The 21,248-nt window shown below is 45.8% G+C and overlaps 1 protein-coding gene across 11 annotated transcripts in view; it reads right to left on the minus strand.

The window, feature by feature from the left end:
- The window catches only part of ST3GAL4 (ST3 beta-galactoside alpha-2,3-sialyltransferase 4), a 161,029-nt gene that overhangs the window by 68,891 nt on the left and 70,890 nt on the right, over positions 1-21,248 (minus strand). For all 11 annotated transcript variants that reach the window (XM_060268398.1, XM_035139038.2, XM_060268397.1 and 8 more), the window contains 2 exons: positions 11,595-11,765; positions 1,797-1,923 (listed from right to left, as the gene is read on the minus strand). The gene's annotated coding sequence lies outside the window, so the exon portion shown is untranslated. The remainder of the gene's footprint in view (positions 1-1,796; positions 1,924-11,594; positions 11,766-21,248) is intronic.

Genomic DNA, 21,248 nt, shown 5'->3' on the forward strand with positions numbered 1-21,248 from the left:
TACAACCTTCTGCATGCAATTCAAATGTTCTACCACTAAGCTCCGGCCCTTAGCACAGTACACATTCAAGCACATAAACCTTTCAATAAGTCTTGGCGTTTGATGGCTTTTGGGGGGTTGCAACTGGACACAAGGAGAAGCACCCCTTCGTTAAAATGTGCTTAAACAAGCAGGGAGGGAGGGAGGGAGGCAGAAGGGACAGGAAACACAAAGGAATTCTTCTCTTGATTTAAACATTCCCAGAGAGGCTCCAAAAGTGGAGACAGAACATGAATCTCACCACAGGTAGAACAGTTTCTCATGGGTTAAGTCACAAATCTGGATAAAAGACAAAAGGATAGGTAACTGCTTGCCCAAACAGCCAGTTGCAATTCAACCCATGTTTTGTGATAACTCATATCTTGCCATGCTGAAAAGCTTGTGGGAACTGGTCTCTCAATGTGCCACATAAAATGAGAGAAGGGGGGGGGGAGTGGGATGCTTATGGAATTTGCACCTACCAGATTCTGACCTGGATGAGAAGTTCTGCCACACTGCATAAGTTTACCAGAGCAGAGCTGAAAATGCCAGATTCCAATATTGTTGTAAGACCATGAGAAGAACCCACTGGATCAGGCCAACGACCCATCTTACCCAGCATTCTGTTCTCACAGTGGCTCACCAGATGCTCACGAGAAGCCCAAAAGCACTACCTGAGAGCATCAGGTCTCTATGCATTAGCACAGGCATCCCCAAACTTCGGCCCTCCAGATGTTTTGGCCTACAACTCCCATGATCCCTAGCTAACAGGACCAGTGGTCAGGGATGATGGGAATTGTAGTCCAAAACATCTGGAGGGCCAAAGTTTGGGGATGCCTGCATTAGCATTTTGGGGCATCCTGCCTCTGACAGTGGACGTGGAAAATAGCCATCCTGGCTAGTAGCCCTTGATAGCCTATAAGGCTGCACCCCAATAACCACTGTCTGTGTAGCACATTTTAAAGTATCAGCTATGATGACAACCTCTTCTTCAACCATTCCCTTTGAGGCCACTGTGCAGTTAGCTGCAAAGACTGCATAAAGGATTTCTTTGTACTGTAAGCAGGAATGTTTACATCCTGATAAGGCTCTAAAACTCTACATAGCTGCAATCCTATCAGTCATCACTTGGCCTGGCCAAGGGATATGGTGGTTTTAATAAGAGAATTGCAGCTTTTGTTATACTTTGGCCTGCATGGTTGACTGAGGGAAGGGGTGAAAATAGCTTCTACTAGATCAGGCACGTCCAACAGGTAAATCGTGATCTACCAGTAGATCACTGGGCGTCCGTGGTAGATCACTGGATCCCCCCCCCCAAGAAGCTCAATGACTTTGGCTCCCCTAAAAAGCTCATTTTTTTGTCCTGCACCCAAAAAAAAACACAGGGCTTTCCCCCTCCCTATAAAAGCTCAACAACTTTGACCTGAACCTCAAGAAAGGGGGTAGATCACTGGGGTAGATCACTGGTAGTTTTTAATTCTCTTGGGAGTTGGCCATCCCTGTACTAGATGAACCAAGTAAGCAGTCAATGTCTACATATGTCTAGGTAGCCTATTGAGTCTCCCTGTCTATTCCTACCAATTCCTACTCAAAGAGCCATAGTGAAACCTTTCTCTCTGCGAGGTTTTCTAGCCATCTGGATGATGCCTAGTAGACATCATCCAGATGCAGCAGGCAGGCAGGCAACATTTAATAAAGCATATCCAGATGGCGCCAATGCAGTTGTCATTGGAAAGAAGTCCATTCATTCCAGTAATTACCAACAATGCTCTGCTTACCCCTCCTTGCACACTATGCAATGCAGTGGTATCGAGCAGCTTCAGGACTCCTGATTTCTCCTTCCAGCTGGGCTAGTGGGAAACTTTGGGCAAGATTATTAGACTCTCTGTGCCTCAGGTTCCCCATCTGTAAAAGAAAAACAATAACAATGCTATGTACTGTACTTCAAAGGGATGCTGCAAGGCTTCATTACGTAGTTGCTTCCAACTTCATTAGGAGGAAGCCGTATTTTCACATACTCGGATGGCTATTACTTTTGCTGCATACTTTGGAGTACATTAAACAGAAAGCAAATAAGATCTGCTTATCGCATGGGCACAGATCAGCTGTCATAAGGTGAAGAGGGGGAGAGTCGGCCTAGACTAATAACAGTGACACACTGACTAGGATTGCCAACGGGTCCTGCTCCATCCTGTTCCTTCAATAGCAGCTTGAGAATATTGTAGCCAAAACAGGGCTACCGGGGGGGGGGGGGTATCAACATGCTAAAGGGAAGTTGGGGTGGTGCCTAGCAAGACTCATTGTGGGAAATGTTCCACAGCTGGCACACCACAGCAAAAAAAAAAAAAAGGCCCAATACTTTGGCTACCTTATGAGAAGAGAAGACTTCCTGGAAAAGACCCTGATGTTGGGGAAGATGGAGGGCACTAGGAGAAGCGGACGACATAGGACGAGATGGTTGGACAGTGTTCTCGAAGCTACCAACATGAGTCTGACCAAACTGCGGGAGGCAGTGGAAGACAGGAGTGCCTGGCGTGTTCTGGGCCATGGGGTCACGAAGAGTCAGACATGACTAAACAACAACAGGATTTCCACTTTTATTTTCTGTTTTATATTTTTACGATGTTTACCAATTCTGAACGGCACTTTATGGGTTGGCGTCCCCACATACGTCTGTTTTCCCGAGAGTTTTGTTCCAGGGCCAGCCAGCGAAGTCCTCCTCCTTCCACCCAGGCCTGGTCAACTTTCTGGTCTCCTTACAATTTTGCTCCGACACTATGCCACACTGCTGTTGCTATTAGTTGATGCTTATAAAAATGTCAACTATTCTGAAAGTCCCCGGGCTTTAGAGCAGGAGACAAGGATGTGTGATAAGTAACACCCTCACCACCCAGTGAATCACCGAGCTGCAACCAAAGAAAACAAGCACTCTCTCTCCAAAACCCGAGGGGAGAAGTGACACGGCTTCATGCAGAAATGCCTTTGGTGGGTTCTGCTAAGGCTCGCTGCATCAAAGGCAGTCAGCCAAAGCAATATCAAGAGCACAGCAGGGCTCAACGGCTCCAACGTGGCATAGCAGGACACAGAACGGCTCATTGCTCCAGCTGCACTCTCACTTTGTACAAACTGCGTACTAAGTCCTACTCAGTTTAAAACAGGCTCGGGTGGGTCCTGACACCCTAATAAGTCACCAAATCATAATGCCGGGTCACAACAACCACCCACGCCCCAATCCAGTGAGCACTCAGGGCTGATTTCCTTAAGAATGGATAGGTTTGATCTTCTTGCAGTCCAAGGGACTCTCAAGAGTCTCCTCCAGCACCAGACGTGACAAATACATGCATATTATTTCCTATGTGCAGGGAAAGTTCCACAGGGCTGGGATGATTGCAAAGTTGAAAGATCACTTGCAAGGCCTTTGTTGGATCTTGGTTGTTCTATATGTAGGGTCATCACAACAGCTTGAAACTGGTCACTAAGGTGCTGTATTATAGTTTTTTGTTGTGTATTTGAGGAGTGGGGTGGTCTAAAAGGTTCCCCCAGCCAGACTATTAACTGCCATCATCCCTTACTACAGTCATACAGTACCTTGGAAGTCAAACGGAATCAGTTTCAGAAGTCTGTTTGACTTCTGAAACCAAAGTGCGGAAACCAAAGTGCGGCTTCTGAATGGCTGTAGGAAGCTCCTGCAGCCAATCGGAAGCCACAGAAGCTCCATCGGATGTTCGGCTTCCAAAAATAGTTCGGAAACTGGAACAATCACTTCTGGGCTTGCGACATTCAGAGCCAAAACGTTTGAGAACTAAGCTGTTCAAAAACCAAGGTACATGAGCCGACTGGAGCTCATATAAAGTTGGGAGTCCAGCAACATCGGGGGGGGGGCACCATGTTCGCTACCCCTAGTCTAGACCAATCCTATAAAAGGTCACAGTTAAGAGACAACCTAAAGCACCCCCCAACACAGTGCAGAAAGCTCCCAGCTGTTCAGCCCTGTACTTCTGGCATCTATAGAATTTCCTTCCTAAACCCTGTTGCATTAATTTTGTTGCATAGGAGTGTGCTGGGATTAGAAGGAATCTTACATTTGCTCCAACTGCTGTGCAGCTATTGTAGGCAGTCCCACCTCCCTCTCCAGCCCAGACCACTGAAGTGCTCAATCTGTCCAATTAGGCGGCAGCAGCCATGTGCTAGCAAAAGCTATCACTAAGCTAAACACAACACACTTGCTAAGGCAAACTCTGCTCTGTCCTTCTCCAGTAGAGGTCACTAATGCATATAATAGCATGTGAGTACCAGAGTCATCTTCATCTAAAATACAGGTCTCCCTACTTAGCTCAGTCTGTTTTGTCTAACTAACTGATAACAGGCTAGCCAGATTAAGCTGATTTGCCATTTTCTTCTCCCCTTCCCCCCTGCTTTTTTTTGGGGGGGGGGCTGGGGCTGGGAAGTAGCAGCATGGATAGTGCACCCAAATTGGAAACACGATGCAATATTGCTGTTGTTGCTTTCAAAAAAGAAAACTCTGCATGAACCAACCCAATTAAAAATGCAATTCAAACCGAAGGGCGGGGAAACCAATTAAAACAACAACAAAATATTAAGACGGGGGGGGGGGGAGAGATAGCATCCTGTTGCAGATGTCAATTCACTGAACTGTGAAATGTGTTCTATTTGTTACACTGCTGGTTTAGAAAACAAAAAAACTGTGAAATACTAGTGTACTAGGCTAGAAGACAGCTTCAGACAAGAACCGGAGTTAAGATTATTAACCTTGAATCAACGTAAGGGGTTTGAGAATTAAGGATTACGCATCCGTACAAATGATAAGGAGAAATAAGCAGAAAATGCCAAAGAGTTACAATGCACCAGATATGATTTCTTGTATTTCCATCCTACCTTTCCTCCCTGGAAGGCAAGGCATTTTACTCACAGCATAAGGATCTAGGGGAGCTCCCTTTCCAGACAGTGATGAAACTCCTATTTGCCCTTTGATTCAGAAGCAAGATAATTGCATACCTTCAGACTATGACCACATTCACACCATACATTTAAAGTGCTATCATGCCACTTTAAACAGCCATGGCTTTCTCCAAAGAGTTCTGGGAGCTGTAGTTTGATGACGGTGTTAAGAATTGTTAAAAGGTAAAGGGACCCCTGACCATTAGGTCCAGTCACGGATGACTCTGGGGTTGCGGCACTCATCTCGCTTTACTGGCGGAGGGAGCCAGCGTACAGCTTCCGGGTCATGTGGCCAGCATGACTAAGCCGCTTCTGGCGAACCAGAGCAGTGCACGGAAATGCTGTTTACCTTCCTGCCGGAGTGGTATTTATTTATCTACTTACACCTTGATGTGCTTTCGAACTGCTAGGTTGGCAGGAGCAGGGACCGAACAACAGGAGCTCACCCCGTCGCGGGGATTCAAACCGCTGACCTTCTGATCGGCTAGGCTCTGTGGTTTAACCCACAGCACCACCCGCATCCAATTTCTGAGAATTGTTCAGAGGCCCCTACTCTCCTCCCAGAACTATAATTACTGTACCAGAGTTCCCTGTGAAGAGGGACTAATTGTTAAGCCACTATGTAATAATATTACAGAGGCAATAGGGGTCTACTAACAACTCTCAGCACCCCTAACAAACTACAGCTCCCAGAATTCTTTGGAGAAAGCATGATACTGCTATAAATGCATGGTGTTAATGTGGCCTATGGGTTGTTTTCAGCTAAACCATCGTACGTGCTTAATGCTTTTGCAATTGCAACATAACTTCCCCTCCCTCTCTCTCCCTCCCCCACCCCCCCCCACCCAAATGCCCTCTAGGGCAGAGGTCCCCAAACTAAGGCCCGGGGGCCGGATGCGGCCCAATCGCCTTCTAAATCTGGCCCGTGGATGGTCCAGGAATCAGCATGTTTTTACATGAGTAGAATGTGTCCTTTTATTTAAAATGCATCTCTGGGTTATTTGTGGGGCCTGCCTGGTGTTTTTACATGAGTAGAATGTGTCCTTTTATTTAAAATACATCTCTGGGTTATTTGTGGGGCATAGGAAATTTTTCATATATATTTTTCAAAATATAGTCCCGCCCCCCACAAGGTCTGAGGGACAGTGGACCGGCCCCCTGTTGAAAAAGTTTGCTGACCCCTGCTCTAGGGTTTTTCCCTAACCCTCTGGAGCAGATTTGGGGACAGGGACATGAGAGGGAAGGAGAAGTTCCATTGTGCTCACAGAAGCCATCACGCTTGCACAATGATTTACCATACTTGGATGCCGCGCTATGTCCTGGGACCTGGAGCAAACAGCCCTGGGCTACAAGCAAATATACTGTATATGTCTCATTACAATCAGCACATATAAAGTGGCTGGCCTTATTCCATGGACAGAAAAGTACTGGACACAGGGGCGTAGTGTATGTGTGGGGGGTGCCGTGAGCCCGGGCACACAATTTCTGAGGGGGCACGAACCAGGAGCTCCCAGGCAGGTGCCCCCAGCACATCGCATCCCAGCCCGGTGCTCCTCTCCACCCACCAAGGACCACATCAGCTGACTGGTCTCCCCCAACAGCATGGCCCTGCTTTGCACCAGTGGAGGCAAGGATGGGGTCACTCTGCCAGCATCAAGCCCTAGGCTGATGCCCCATCCACCCAGTGCACATATGCCTGCCCTAGGCACCAGCAACCAATGCTATGCTGCCAATTGATGGAAAGGACTCTCTTTTCCTGAGAACCTCCTGTTACAGTGGTACCTTGTAATAGTACCATTAGCTAAAGTGGTGCTTCAGGTTAAGAACAGTTTTAGATTAAGAATGGACCTCCGGAACGAATTAAGTTCTTAACCAGAGGTACCACTGTACTGTTATTTTTTAAAATTGCATTTTTTTGCATCTTTTATTTCTTACATACTGTACTCCATAGAATCAAGAAATGTAAGCAAAATATAAAAGAAATTAAAATCAAGATGACTATTAAGCATGATGGATGTGACCTGTCCCGTCTCCAAGCACAAGGCACCAAGGACCACCTGAACGAAGCTCAGCCGGCAGATCACTGTTTAGGGAGCCCTGCTCTAGGCTATGGAAACTAATGGGCATTATGCAGCATGGCTCCGAATCATGCAACAATTATGTTAAAGCTACTTGAAATATACTTTAGCACAGGTCTTTATTGTGCTGCCTCAGGTTTAGTTAGGTAATGCCCTGCATTTATTTGGTTTTCAACAATGCGAAGGTGCTCACCATAGCTGCCAAGTTATCCCTTTTTTAAAGGGATTTCCCCTTATGCTGAATAGGCTTCCTCGCGAGAAAAGGGAAAACTTGGCAGCTATGGTGCTCACATGCACACACCTACTGTAAACATGACACTAGTCCTCCAGTTGCTCGGTTTTGTGCAAACGAAGCGCTGTATTGGCCAAGGTACAAAGTAATGTCCCTTATCAATAGCCCCACATGGCCCAAACCAAACAGACCCGCAGGCATGATGGAATCTAGTAAACAAGGACATCCACAAACAGAAGAAGTTGCTCAATGTTTGACTAGATATTGGCAGATTGAACTGGCTCTGAACCCCACTTTGAGTACTCTTAAGCCCTTTCCAACTATGAGCTTCATGACATGGCAACATGGTGCCCTCATATCCCCTTGGTCCTTTCCAAGGTCCCCAGTCCCTCCCATTATTTATTTAGTTTAAATGAGGTTGTTGGGGTTTTCTTCTTCCCTTTTGTTTTTGTTTTTTTCAAACAAGGTTTTCCTGATTTTTCAGGGTGAGGGTGTGCCAACTTCTTTTGGTCTCTGCTTTGTTTGTTGTGGGCAGGATATGAACATCAACCGTTTACTTCAATGAAAAGGGTGTTTTGTGTTGCATGTCTCAGATTTCCAAGCGTGCCCCCAGGCTCAAAAAGTTGGGTGATCCCAGATCTATCCTTTACAAACTGTACAATAGATATAACTTAATTCTTCAACGTTGGCCTTTGTCCAGTTGGGGTGGAACTCACTACTGGTGCCTTCCAGATGTTTTAGACAACAGCTCCCATCAGGCCCTGACAGCATGGCCACAAACAAACGGTAAAGGAGGAGGAAGAGGGAAGCAACTCCTGAACTATCCAGGGGCCCCAAGGTCTGAGTAGGCTGACAACTACTATTTTACATGGATTGCATGTACTGTATTCAAAATAAACAGTCCTGCAGATGAAAAGTCCTCCTTGCTACCAAGAGGTTTGCAGCAGCTGTGTTGCTAGTTCAAAAGGGGGGGGGGGGGAATTTGTGGGATCTGTCTCATGCTTTATGATATGCAGCATTACAGAATCCTGGCTGAGCCAGCAAAGCAGCTTTGTTGGCAATTTCTTGCATTTGTTCAGCTGCTCAAGAACATCATGGGCAATATACCGGTAATTATAACACACACACATGCATACACTATACATCCTGCAGCTGAATGCAGCTGCAGCTGAGGAGAGAGAAAATAAATAAGTTTGTAATGTTTAATAATAAAGTTTTTCTTCCTTCCTTCCTTCTTTGTCCATGACACAAGAAACTGGTCTTTTAGCCCAAATACTGACCGGTGGAGGCCCAGCTCTATCTCAGAGGCAGGGGTATTTCTTAGAACTTCTACCTAATCCACTTAACTGGTGCTGCCAGGATTGGGCCCCATACCTTCTGCATGCAAAACAGGTACTCTGCCACAGAGCCACTATGACCATACCCTCCAACTCCCGGTAAGAAAAATCCAGGATCAGCAGCGGCGCAGCACCGGAAGTCGCTTCTACGCATGTCCAGACATGCGTAGAAGTGACTTCCGGTGCCGCTCTGCCCAATTTCCGGTGCCCAGACATGGGCAGAGCGGCACCTGAAATCAGTTCTGCACATGTCCAGACAAAAGGAGCCTCCCTGGCAGCTAGGAAATCCGGGGGATTTACGGGATTTTTCTCTATTCGGGATAACAGTGGGAAACGCGTTTAAATATGGGGGTTTCCCCTGAAAAACGGGAGATTTAGCAGCCATGGCTATGACGCCTGTTCCTTCCATGGAGCTAGAGATTTACCAAGCCTCTCTTTTTCAAAACAAAAGTTTACTAGGGAATAAGATTCATAACCATGTTCAAAGTTGCCATCATCTGCTGCTCCTCAACACCCCCTCCCCACCCATTTTTTTTATTTTATTTTAATGTTGTGCATATAACACCACAAATTGGCACAACTCCACATTAACCAAGGCTAAACGTTTATATATAAAAAATAGCAAAAAGATGAGCAAAAAGAAAGGAATTCTCCAAGGTTAAAGTTGCAGTAGCAAGTTCAACTCCTACTTCCCCCAAGAATGTACTAGGCAAAAGGATAATAGAGATTTAAAGTTCTCATACATGCCAGAAGATTTCCAAAGACTTAAAAGAGTGTGTCCATTCAGCTGCAGGGATGGAGGAGGGAGGAATAATTGCATAGTGTGCGAAGTGTGAATAAATGTAAAATAACAGAAGGAGCAAGGACACTTAGGCTGTGCTCACACTCCCGTGTACTGCACACTCACTGGGTTGCCAGTGCTGGGTTTTTAATCCATGATCACATAACAAAAATGCAAATACATCATGCCCTTTGTTATGAAATACTACTGTTTGAGATGTTGCTTCTCAAACCAGTTTCACACTAACTGGCCTCCTTAAGCTATTTCTAATTTATCTCTTGCCAAGGTGTGAACATTTCTGAACAGGGTAAACTGAAAGGTAACAAAGCCCTGCTGATGTGAAGTTGGGGGAACAAGGATAAAAGGAAGTGCTTTTTTTTTTTGTAAGTTAAATTCATATCCTGCCATTCCTCAAAAGGAGCCCAGGGTAGCAAATTGTCCTGCTCAAGCCCCTAACAGCTGGCAGTTCGTGTCCTGTAGAACACGGATGTCAAGGACAAGGCCCGGGGACCTAATCCGGCCCGGCAGACCTTGTGATGTGGCCCGCCGCCCGCCCTCACGATGTGGCCCGCTGGCCGCTCGCTCACCCGCGCGGTCATCTGGGCGCCGCTTCCGGAGGAAAGGGCGGGACACAAAGTTGAATTCGAGGCCCCATTGGCTAGTGGCGCTGCTAATCTCAGCCTCTCAGCGCTCGCCTCGCCATTGGAGAACGGAGTTCGGAGCGAGGCAGCCCATTGGCTGAAAGTTTTTCCCCGGCTCCGGCGGTTGCGCGGGAGTTGAAGTGGAGCCTGAGAAGCAGCGTCCTGAGCCTGAGGGGAACAGCGGCCGGACGTGGAAAAGGAGCGAGAGGCCGGTGGCAGCGGCACAGAGGTATTTCTTTTCTCCACTGAAGAATTCAGGGGAGCCTCCCCAGCCAGGAGGTGCAAAAAGTTTCTGGTAATTGTGAGTAGATCTTGGGTTCCTTAGAGGTCGGCAGCCTAAAAGAGAAAGCTCTCCAACTCTTGTCTTTCTCCCCCTCCCAAAATCTCAATAACAATGGGCAATTGCAAGGAGAGCTCCTTCCCTCTTGCCGACAAAGAGCTGGAGTGTGTGTGTGTGCGTGCGTGTGTGCACGACCACGTGTGCCTCCGTCTTGCCGGCAAAGAGTTCTTACCCATGCAAGAGGCTCCTGTCCCATTGCTGCTTTAAAGCCAGCCACAAAGCCAGCGGTCTCCCCTTTCCCTGCTCGCCTGCCAGATGGCTGGCTGCTGCACAGCTTGCCTCCCAAGCCTCCCTCCCTCCCTTACCCCACACCCATCTTCCATCCCTGCAGGCAGCATCTCCCTCCCTTGCCCCACACCCCAGTCTTCCATCCCTGCAGGCAGCATCTCCCTCCCTTGCCCCACACCCCAGTCTTCCATCCCTGCAGGCAGCATCTCCCTCCCTTGCCCCACACCCCAGTCTTCCATCCCTGCAGGCAGCATCTCCCCCCTTACCCCACACCCCAGTCTTCCATCCATGCAGGCAACATCTCCCCCCCTCACCCCAGTCTTCCATCCATGCAGGAAGCATCTCCCTCCCTTACCCCACACCCCAGTTTTCCATCCATGCAGGCAGCATTTCCCACCACCCCTCACCCCACACCCCTGTCTTCTCTTCGTGCAGGCTGCATCATCCACCCCCTTTCCTTCTCTGTAAAAAAAGCTCAACAACTTTGAGCTGAACCCCTAAAAATGGGGGTAGATCACTGCCAGATTTTAATTCTGAAAGTAGATCACTGTCTCTTGGGATTTGGCCACCCCTGTAATTAATGGGTTGATTCAATATGAGGAAATTGTATAAGTTCACTTGATGGGAGCAACACACATGAAACCATACAGGCCATTTGCACATGCAGAATGTAGGCACCCTATACATACAAATGAGCAAACCAGTGATATTTTAGGGAGCAGGCTAGCAGGCGGGGCCCATTACTTACATCACAGGAGCCTACACAACACAAAACACTGTTGCTGTATGTAGGTTTTTTATCTTATATTTTGGAAATGTACATCCAGTTTTTCTTTCCTTTAATTTTTTTTTTGGTAAATCCGGCCCTGCTCCTGGGACATGGCTGCCACCCCTCCCCCTGAACAGGAGACTCCACTTAAGAAGTGGGGACAGCCCTTTAGTGTGACGGTCTCACATGCAATCCTTATTTCCGGACTTACCAGTTTTGCCGTATCCCTCAGGAAATGCTTTACAGCAGGGGTAGCGGACGTCAGGCCCTTCCCCTTTCCTCCAGGCTCATTTCCCAGAAGTTCAAGACCTCTTGAAATATGCACCTCCCTTCCTGGAAAATATCTGAAAGGCCACAGCCACACCAAGCCTTTGAGGCCCAGCTGAAAGAAAAGAGATAACAAAAATTAAGGAAAACGTGCCCGCACTAATGACAAGATTACAGTTACGCTTCCTGAAAACACTGTGCAAAGTAGCAGCGTTGCTGCTAACGAAAGCAAATTATAGTCATAATGTTCGCGGGAAAGGGTGGACGGAAGGGGGATCAGGATTTATATACAGTATCTGTTGTTATTGTTATCTTTCTGCTCACATTCAATAAAATTTTAAATAATGTGACCCAATGGACGGCTCCCCACCGCCACCTTTCTCAATCTAGTGTCCTCCACATGTTGTTGGGCTACAACTACCATCATCCCCAGCCAGCATGCCTACTGGTCAGGGATTGTGAGCACCAGGGTTGGAGAAGATACTAACTAATCTCCACACACACACACACACCCCACACCCATACAGATGCACCATGGTCTTGTGAACTAATAATTATTATTAACTACAATTATTGGTAGTAGTAGCAACAGTGGTAGAATTTGTGTAGTGCCATCAGTACGTACTAGAGGAAAAGTCAATGCCCCAAGGAGTTTACAATTCAAATTTCACCAGGAGAGGAGGAAGGCAGAGATAGGGATGGACAAAGAAGCAATTTGTGGCTGTTTCCATTGTGCCTGCTTAAGTAGCTATGGGCCAAGTTACAACTGGACATGGAAACTTGGAGGTTTATACCACAGAAGAGGTGAGGAAGAGAGGCTGCATCACACAGGTAAGACAGCTTCAGAGACAGCATACAGATCATGGTGGCAAGGCAGAGACTTTGAATGAACAGGGAATTTTCAGAGTGTAGATCTTGGGCAGAGATGTATGAGGAAAGAACTATGGGGAGATGAGGAGGTCAAGGATGAGAAGATTCAATACATGTTCAGTGCAGCCGGCTGCGAATTGAAACTCTGAACCTGAATGAACTCTGAATATGACGTGAGCCTTACAGCATTGAGATGCAGGACAGAGATTGGCAACAGACCAGCTGCAAACAACTGAGGGAACAAAACCATGGATGATTTTTCTAGCTATATAAATAATGAGCGATAGGGAGATAATTCAGCTTTGCATTCAACATACGGTAGTTTTAAATTGGTCAGCACAAACGGCAGCACAAATGTATTTAGGGGACAAAAGAAAGACTCAAGGTACATGAGGTGTTGGAAAGAACTTTTTTTCAGAGGTATTTACTGTTGTCTTCCCCACTCCAGAAGCCATCCAAAATGAATAGCCACCTAAAAACACTCCTATCAATCTGCAATAGAATTAGCTAAAATGTTGGAACACCAAGATCTGCTCATAGGCACATATCCTGCCAAGCTCTATCTTCTGAGCAGCAGTGCAAGGATAATACTGACGTTGACATTTACAATCCATGTTTTCCAAGGTGGACAGACCTGATTCATTTAGATGTGTTAAAAGGGAGGGAATGCAGCTGTGAGACCTGGAACCTGGAACAGGCTTTTTAAAAACATTCCATATAATTACAAGGCCGAGTCAAAGCAAACCAAAGGAAGCATATCTCGGTTTACAGAATTTCTCAACCTTGAGTCCAAACTGCAACCTCCAGTTAATTCCAGTGCAGTCAAAGCAAACCTAAGTCTTCTGAATTCATGGGTTACAACAGCCGCCTGCTGCCTCCTGGTCTGTTTTGGAGGTCAACATCCATCAGTGATGAATGCTGCAGTCCAAAACATCTGGAGGCACCTGGCTGGGAAAGGCTGGGTTGCACAATGGGACTAGCAGCAAGGTTAGGAGTAAACTACAGTTCCCAAGAATCTTTGTGCTTTATACCCAGCTAAAGCTGAAAGAGGGCACAGTGTAGTGGCATAGAGACTGAGCTACTCATCTGGAAGTCTCAGGCTCAAATTAGGGAAGGGTCATAAGCTCATTAGGGACCCAGGTGGCGCTGTAGGGACCCAGGTGGCGCTGTGGTTAAACCACTGAGCCTAGGGCTTGCTTATCAGAAGGTTGGCGGTTCGAATCCCTGTGACGGGGTGAGCTCCCGTTGCTTGGTCCCAGCTCCTGCCAACCTAGCAGTTCGAAAGCACGTCAAAATGCAAGTAGATAAATAGGAACCGCTACAGCGGGAAGGTAAACGGTGTTTCCATGTGCTGCTCTGGTTTGCCAGAAGCGGCTTTGTCATGCTGGCCACATGACCTGGAAGCTATACGCCGGCTCCCTCGGCCAATAAGGCGAGATGAGCGCGCAACCCCAGAGTCGGTCACGACTGGACCTAATGGTCAGGGGTCCCTTTACCTTTACCTTTACATAAGCTCATTGGCAGAGCATCTGCTTTGCAGCGATCAGTTTCAGCTTGTTCCTTGCGGGGGCAACTTTAGAGCTCTGTGTCCCCTGGGCTGGAACACAGCCTGATCCTTGCCTTGCTGCCACCCTGATCTCTGCCTTGCATTCAGCATGAACTCTGTCTTGCTTCACTTTGCCTTGTTATTCCCCCCCCGAACCTTCTCTCAGCTTTCCTTGTGAATCTCGCCCTGCCCTACATCCTCTTTGAGCCTTGCTGCGCCATAGAGCACAACACCTTCTTTCTTGCAATGAAGGGGAGAGTGGCTAATAATAGTGGTTTATTATTAGGTTTACAACTAGAAAATTATTAGGTTTACAACTAGAAAATGCATGTGAATTCCTTTGAACATGATAAAGCGCTATGCACTCATTAAGCATCATTGCATTTTAAGGAGGAGGTGCAGGGATGAAGAGCTGCTCTGGGTCTTAAAATGGGTAAGACAGGTGAAATAAGAGTTAGGCAGATAGCTGCCCAGTGGGAAAAGAAGTGGTGAATCCTTGTTGAAAGAAGATTGGGGGGGGAGAGAGATCAAAGAACTGGAGGAAAGAAGCAGGGCTGGTGGGGAGAGGTCATTGTGGCTCTCAGCCACATGGTTTTCGTTGTGGCTTCAAACTTGGCAGTCCTTTGAATGCACTTCTGCTATACATTTAGGATCAGTGCAACCATCTGTACACTCACACCATTCTCCAGCATTCTGTTTTATTGAGTTTTTCAGAATTACATCCAAGGTGGTGGTGGAGGAAGAACTAAAGTCTAGAACTTCTAGCTCAGTTAATGCACTTACAAAAGTTATCTTAAGCGCTGTGGCACATTTACAAACCGGAGAAACTGTCGTGCACACCACCCCACACCCTACTAACTGCAGCAGCAAATGCTTCTTTTAAGCCAGTGGTAGCTGGTGCCCATCAAGACTGTTGGAGCAGAACATGGGGAGCCCAAACAGTAGGCAGTGCCCAAGCCAACAGCAGGCAGGGTTAACTAATTCTAGTCTTGCCCCCCATCCTCAGCTTTCCTGCTGACACAGCCTGGACTGGCTGTAAGTAAGAAGGCAGACAGATGGAGGCAGACAGGTTGGTGGGGAAGTGTCCCACTTGCCCAAATGGACCAGCATCCAGTGGGTCAAGCCTTCTTTCAATATGAGAAAAAGTAGGGTGAGGAGACCTTGTGGGTATCAAGGTAGAACTATGCAGGCATATTGTGTGCCTGCGGTCACCATGCAATACACACAGTTCTTTATTTCTTTGATTTAACTTGGTTCACAGGATTTGGGTTCCAGCCATCAGTGGGAGACTGAGTTTGCTGCATTAAACTAATCTACAATTATCAGATCCCACCCCTTTTTTTGGTGTATTCACTCTGTGTCTGTCCGTGATCCAACATGTGCCCACTTAAGCACACTAATGTCGGGATATAAAATATTAATTTATTACAGAAATTAATTTTCATACAGCTTCTGTCCGTGTAATTGATGTCACTTGAGAGAATTGTTCATGGTGCACAGTATAGTTCACATTTTGCTCTGTGTCCACATCCCAACATGCTTCACATGCAGAGAAAGAATTTCTCCGGCTTCCAAAAGGATAAAACAATACTGTACATTGGAAATGTTTTACCAAAACAATTAAGCTGTTTCCCAGCAGTTCCACTCATGCAATAGTCCCTTGCCAGATCAAATGCCCTGAGCAAGATCCACCTGTTCTTTCTTACCAGAGGTATCGAATAAGAGCTACCTTATTAGAGGGCTCTGACTCACTCAGCACCAATGGAAAGACAGCAAGTACTGTAATATACAGTACTTTTGTTCTGGGACCTGGCATTTGTCTGGTCCTTTGATGTCTACAAAAACCAGGAAAAAGTTTTGGGTATATTCCACCTGCTGAAAACCACGGGATGATGCAAAATAATGGGACTCCCAGCATGAACATAATTACAGCTATGTATCTTGGGAAATAACTTCCCATACGTCAGTGGCTACTTACAGTAAAATACAAACTCCCAACTCCAGTGCAGATGCTACTTATTATTAAACAGTGTGAAACTTTCTCCTGTCAAATTACCTCCACAAAATAATACTGCGGTTGGTTTTACATAATTCCTTTTAATTTTCTGGGAAGTTACTCAAGCAAAAACTTCAAAGTAACACATTTGTCCTTTATGGAGCAACTTGCATAAACAGCAGATGAAATAAATTATAACAATGTAGGTAAAAGGTCCATGTATGAATACTAATTTGTCTCGTGATGTTATGGGCACAACAACCTGGCACAACATTAGAATTCCTGTGGATCTCAAATCTTCTTACAGTTTCTAGCCCTCACGAATCAAGAGCAATGCTCTTTTTTTCTTTCCCTTTTTAACAAGATGTGGAGTAAGCATGGACCAATGGTACCAAATAGTATGCAAAACAGCCTTATTAGAAAAGTTAACCAATAAACTGAAACTGACACGGGGACAAATGAAAGAAGGCACCTTCCTCCCGGTATGGCTCCCTTTTATCACATACACAGCCCGACAAGGCAACGACAAGAACAGGGCCGGCTCTAAGGCAAGGCTGGGTGGCGCAGCGCGGCTGCACCCACCAGACAGCCGCGGTGGGAAACGGGCTGGGGGTGTGTGCCGGGGCGATCTTTGCACCACGGCGCCCGGGTGCCCGATATGCTTAAGATGGCCTTGGACAAGAATCCACAAACAGCATACGAATCAATATGGCTAACCTGATTCAAAAACACCCACCCAATCATCTATAATTCCCATCATCCCTGACCACTGGTCCTCTTAGCTAGGGATCATGGGAGTTGTAGGCCAAAACATCTGGAGGGCTACAGTTTGGGGATGCCTGCCCTAGGCCAACCCCAACCTCTCTCACCACCAAAGGAACACAAGCGAATAGCAAAGAGAACCCACACAAGCGACGCTGACACAAAAACCCACACATACATTAAGTAAAATAGAAACATCACCACCCAACCCCACCCCCACTCACCATGGCCCCCTCCACCTCTTACCCCCCCTTTCCTTCCTAATGTACCACTAATGTCTCAACAAATGAAACTGATCTGTAGAAAACATAACTTGAAAAAAGAGACATTGCACATAATTTTGTTAACCAATAAATCTTTAATATACGTTTAAAAAAACCAAAAACAAGATGTTCCTGGAAATATGGGATAAGGATCTGGAAAAGCTCTTATACTCAGTGAATACAACTTTCAAGCTCCATAGATGTCTCAAAGCTACTCTCAAGCAAGTTGGTTACATTTCCTTATCTACCTTGCTTACTTACAATGGGGAAGGGCGTAACTCTGTTGCAGAACATCTTCCCCAACATCTTCAGGCAGAGTTGAAAAAGACTCCTGCCTGCCCCAAACCCTGGAGAACTCCTTCTGGTCAGCAAAGACAATTGTGACCTAGATGGATCAAAGGTTTGATTCAGTATAAGGCAGCTTCTTTGTCATTGTCATCTTATTTATTTATATCCTGCCCTTTTCCTTGATAAAGAATCAAGGCGGCTTACAGATAAAAAATAAGAACACCAAAAACCTAGAAAAACTCCCAATCATTATACAGTGGTGCCTCGCTAGACGAATTTAATTCGTTCCACGAGTCTATTCTTATAACGAAAAATTTGTCTAGCGAATCCCATAGGAATGCATTGAATTTTTTTTGATTTTTTTTTTGCCCATAGGAACGCATTAATTGAATTTCAATGCATTCCTATGGGAAACCACAATTCGCTAGACATTTTTTTTGCAAAATGAATTCGTCTAGCGAGGCAACCTCCGCTAGAAAAATCCTTTCTTTAAGTGAAAATTTCGTCTTGCAGGGCGTTCGTTAAGCGAGGCACCACTGTAGTCCTATGTTCCTATAGAATCCCAAAAGATGTAATACGAAAGTCATTACTTGTGACATTACTTGTATAGTATTCAAGGACTTCAGGCAGTGGCATAGCATGGGTTGCCAGTGCCCGGGGCCAAGAGGAGGGGGAGTTGGAGGGAAATGGATGGAGTACACATGCACATTCAACTGCGTAATAGTGTCCACATCACCCAGGAGATTGCAGTTGCAGAGATGAGAAAATAAGAATCATTCCATTGTCTGGAGAGGTCACTTCCTGGTTCTCATGGGGAAGCCACTTTCAATGGAACCCAGCAATGGAAGCATGTAGTTATACCGAGGCATCACCAACTGTTAATTTTTTGTGCCCACTAACAATTTTGCGCCCAGGGCAACTGGCCCTGTGCCTGCCCCAATGCTACGCCACTGACTTCAGGAAATTCTAAGCTCTTCCAAATCCCATTACTACTTGTTCTAAACAGAGAAGCTGCTCTCCCCACAACAAAGAAGCAAAGTCAATGGCAAACCGAGGGAAGATACAACCTCTCTGTTCGTTGAGACCTGTTGTGACATCAGAAAAAGCCACTGTGATGTAAAGAGGCTTGCAGAAGGTCAGAACGTTAAGATGCACATGCAGAAACCAAGAGCTCAGAAGTGCAGGAAAGTCGCCATCCATCACATTGATTAGCTTGTGTATTTTGTTTTGCTTCACTTTTAATTAATATTTTATTGTATGCTTTTCATACAGCAACCTTCCCTGAGCCTCAGAAGAGCAAGATGACATAAGTCACATTAAAAAGAAAAATGCCTATAGCCGCGGAGCTGACATGTTCATTGCCGCAATTAAGGATAAAATAAACCCACAAAGAGAACGACAAACTTTATTTCTACTTATGAGTTCAAGACAAGGCCGCGGCACTGAGCCAGGCAGAAGGCCAAGAGGGGGGGGGGGAGAGACGGGGCCATTTGGTACTTAACACATCAGCTGGTCCACTAAACAAGCGGCAAGAGCATAAGGTTATTCCCTAAAGCAGAAACGAACCAGGATGTGGCCAAGATAATCCTCTAAAAGTGCAAGGATTGGTTAGATCAAAGTCGCGGGCAACAAAGGAAGCTTTATTGTTGTTGTTTAAAAACCATGAATTATAGAATTCCTTAATGAGGCTAAAATTCTCTCTGGAGTGAGGATACAATAGGATGCTGGTGCTTTCAACAGAGCAAGAGGCATTTCATGGAGGCAATGTTTGCATTCATAGTGAAACTCGTGCAGGCACATGACTCCAGCTCTCCTCTGCTTGAGCAAACTCTGCAGACAGGGTTGCAGTTCAGAGGGAAAGGTCCATTTTGAGGACAACTTCATCTCAGGAATGATGCAGGGTGGGGAGAAAGGACAACAGAAGTCACATAAGGCACAGAGCCCTCGCTTATTTTCAGAAATCAGGCTTTTAAAGGAGGATGAATTATATAAGGGCCCCTACGGAACAAGTTGTGTGTGTTCGGCAAGTATATTCTGCAACATGCCATTGAGTTCCACAATAAACATACAGTAATATATTCTGAATAATACAGAAACAGAGCAGCATAGGCAATTCAAAGAAAAACACTTAGTTTTTTCGTAGTGCCTTTTCTAATTTTGGCTCAATTTCCCTAGTACCAAAGTCTGGGAACAGAAATAACATTTTTTTAAAAAGAAAGATTTTCTACCATTTTATATTTTAAAAAACTTAATATAAAACTAAAGCAGTAAGGAAGTCACCAACATGTGGCTTCTTCCCAATAAACACAAACCTAATCTACAACATACACATTTCAAACTATTTGCATTTTAGTAAAATTAGAATTTCTGGTTGTTTACCTTGCAACACACCAGAATATTCAGATGAATGGCTTGCTGGAAAGCCAACAAATTTATAGGCATTGCTTATGCGAGCATGAATTTTTAAAAACATTTTTGTTATGTACAAGCGTATCAACAGTTGCCTGTGGACGAAGCCACAGCAGAGGCTCAGACGATTGTGACGCACAGAGGTGCATTCAGAGTAAAGCGGCTGCAATTTGGCGTTAGCGTGGCACCAGGTATATTCCAGAATCTAATGGACTCTCTCCTTAAAGGGATTCCTGGCGTCACCCCCTTCTTCGATGATGTACTGATCGCCGGGCCCACACCAGAGGAATTTGTTGTTGTTTAGTCCTTTAGTCGTGTCCGACTCTTCGTGACCCCATGGGCCAGAGCACGCCAGGCACTCCTGTCTTCCGCTGCCTCCCGCATTTTGGTCAAACTCATGTTGATAGCTTTGAGAACACTGTCCAACCATCTCATCCTCTGTCGTCCCCTTCTCCTTGTGCCCTCAATCTTTCCCAACATCAGGGTCTTTTCCAGGGAGTCTTCTCTTCTCATGAGGTGGCCAAAGTATTGGAGCCTTAGCTTCAGGATCTGTCCTTCCAGCGAGCACTCGGGGCTGATTTCCTTCAGAATGGATAGGTTTGATCTTCTTGCAGTCCATGAGACTCTCAAGAGTCTCCTCCAGCACCATAGTTCAAAAGCATCAATTCTTCGGCGATCAGCCTTCTTTATGGTCCAGCTCTCACTTCCATACATCACTACTGGGGAAACCATAGTGTTAACTATACAGACCTTTGTCGGCAAGGTGATGTCTCTATATAAAAACATAGTAAAACACTAAACCTTAAAAAGCTTCCCTATACAGACACACCTCTGTGGTAAGAGGATGCCACAACTTAGGGGCTGCCACAGAAAATTCCCCCTCCCCCTCAAGTTTCTGAAGGCGATAGAACAGCCAAGAGGACATCGTCTGCTGATCTAGCACCCAAGATGGTTATAGGGAAGGATATGCATATTTCCTCTGAACACATATGCATCTATCAACTGAGAATAAACAACAAACATCTGATGAATTTGGCTCTAGTCCATACTTCCTCCACAATAAATCTGTAAGTCTTTAAGGATGTCACAACAAGACTTTGTGGCTAAATCCCAGAAGGAGAGGTTATTACCGGTAAAGAGAACAAGATAGGGCAATTCAAATGACCATTGACACTGGCTGTAATCTCAAAATCATAAACAAAACTGCAACAGTTTATTGCAATCATTCCTTTATTATTTATTAGTTATGCAAGCTGCACAGCGTGTGATATGCTGCTTCATAGTTTTAGGTTTGTCAACACTCTTCAGAAAAGCAATCTGAGCAAAGACCAGAGCGCATTGCAGTTAACTTGCACACGCGCACAGCCAGTCAATCAACAAAACAAACAGACAAATAATAATCAAATCCCACTTCTAGATCAAAGTACCCTCAATCCCCACTTAGAATCAAAGCATGCAAATGAA

This window comes from Zootoca vivipara, chromosome 15 (genome assembly GCF_963506605.1).
Source record: "Zootoca vivipara chromosome 15, rZooViv1.1, whole genome shotgun sequence".
In the NCBI taxonomy this organism is placed as follows: domain Eukaryota; kingdom Metazoa; phylum Chordata; class Lepidosauria; order Squamata; family Lacertidae; genus Zootoca; species Zootoca vivipara.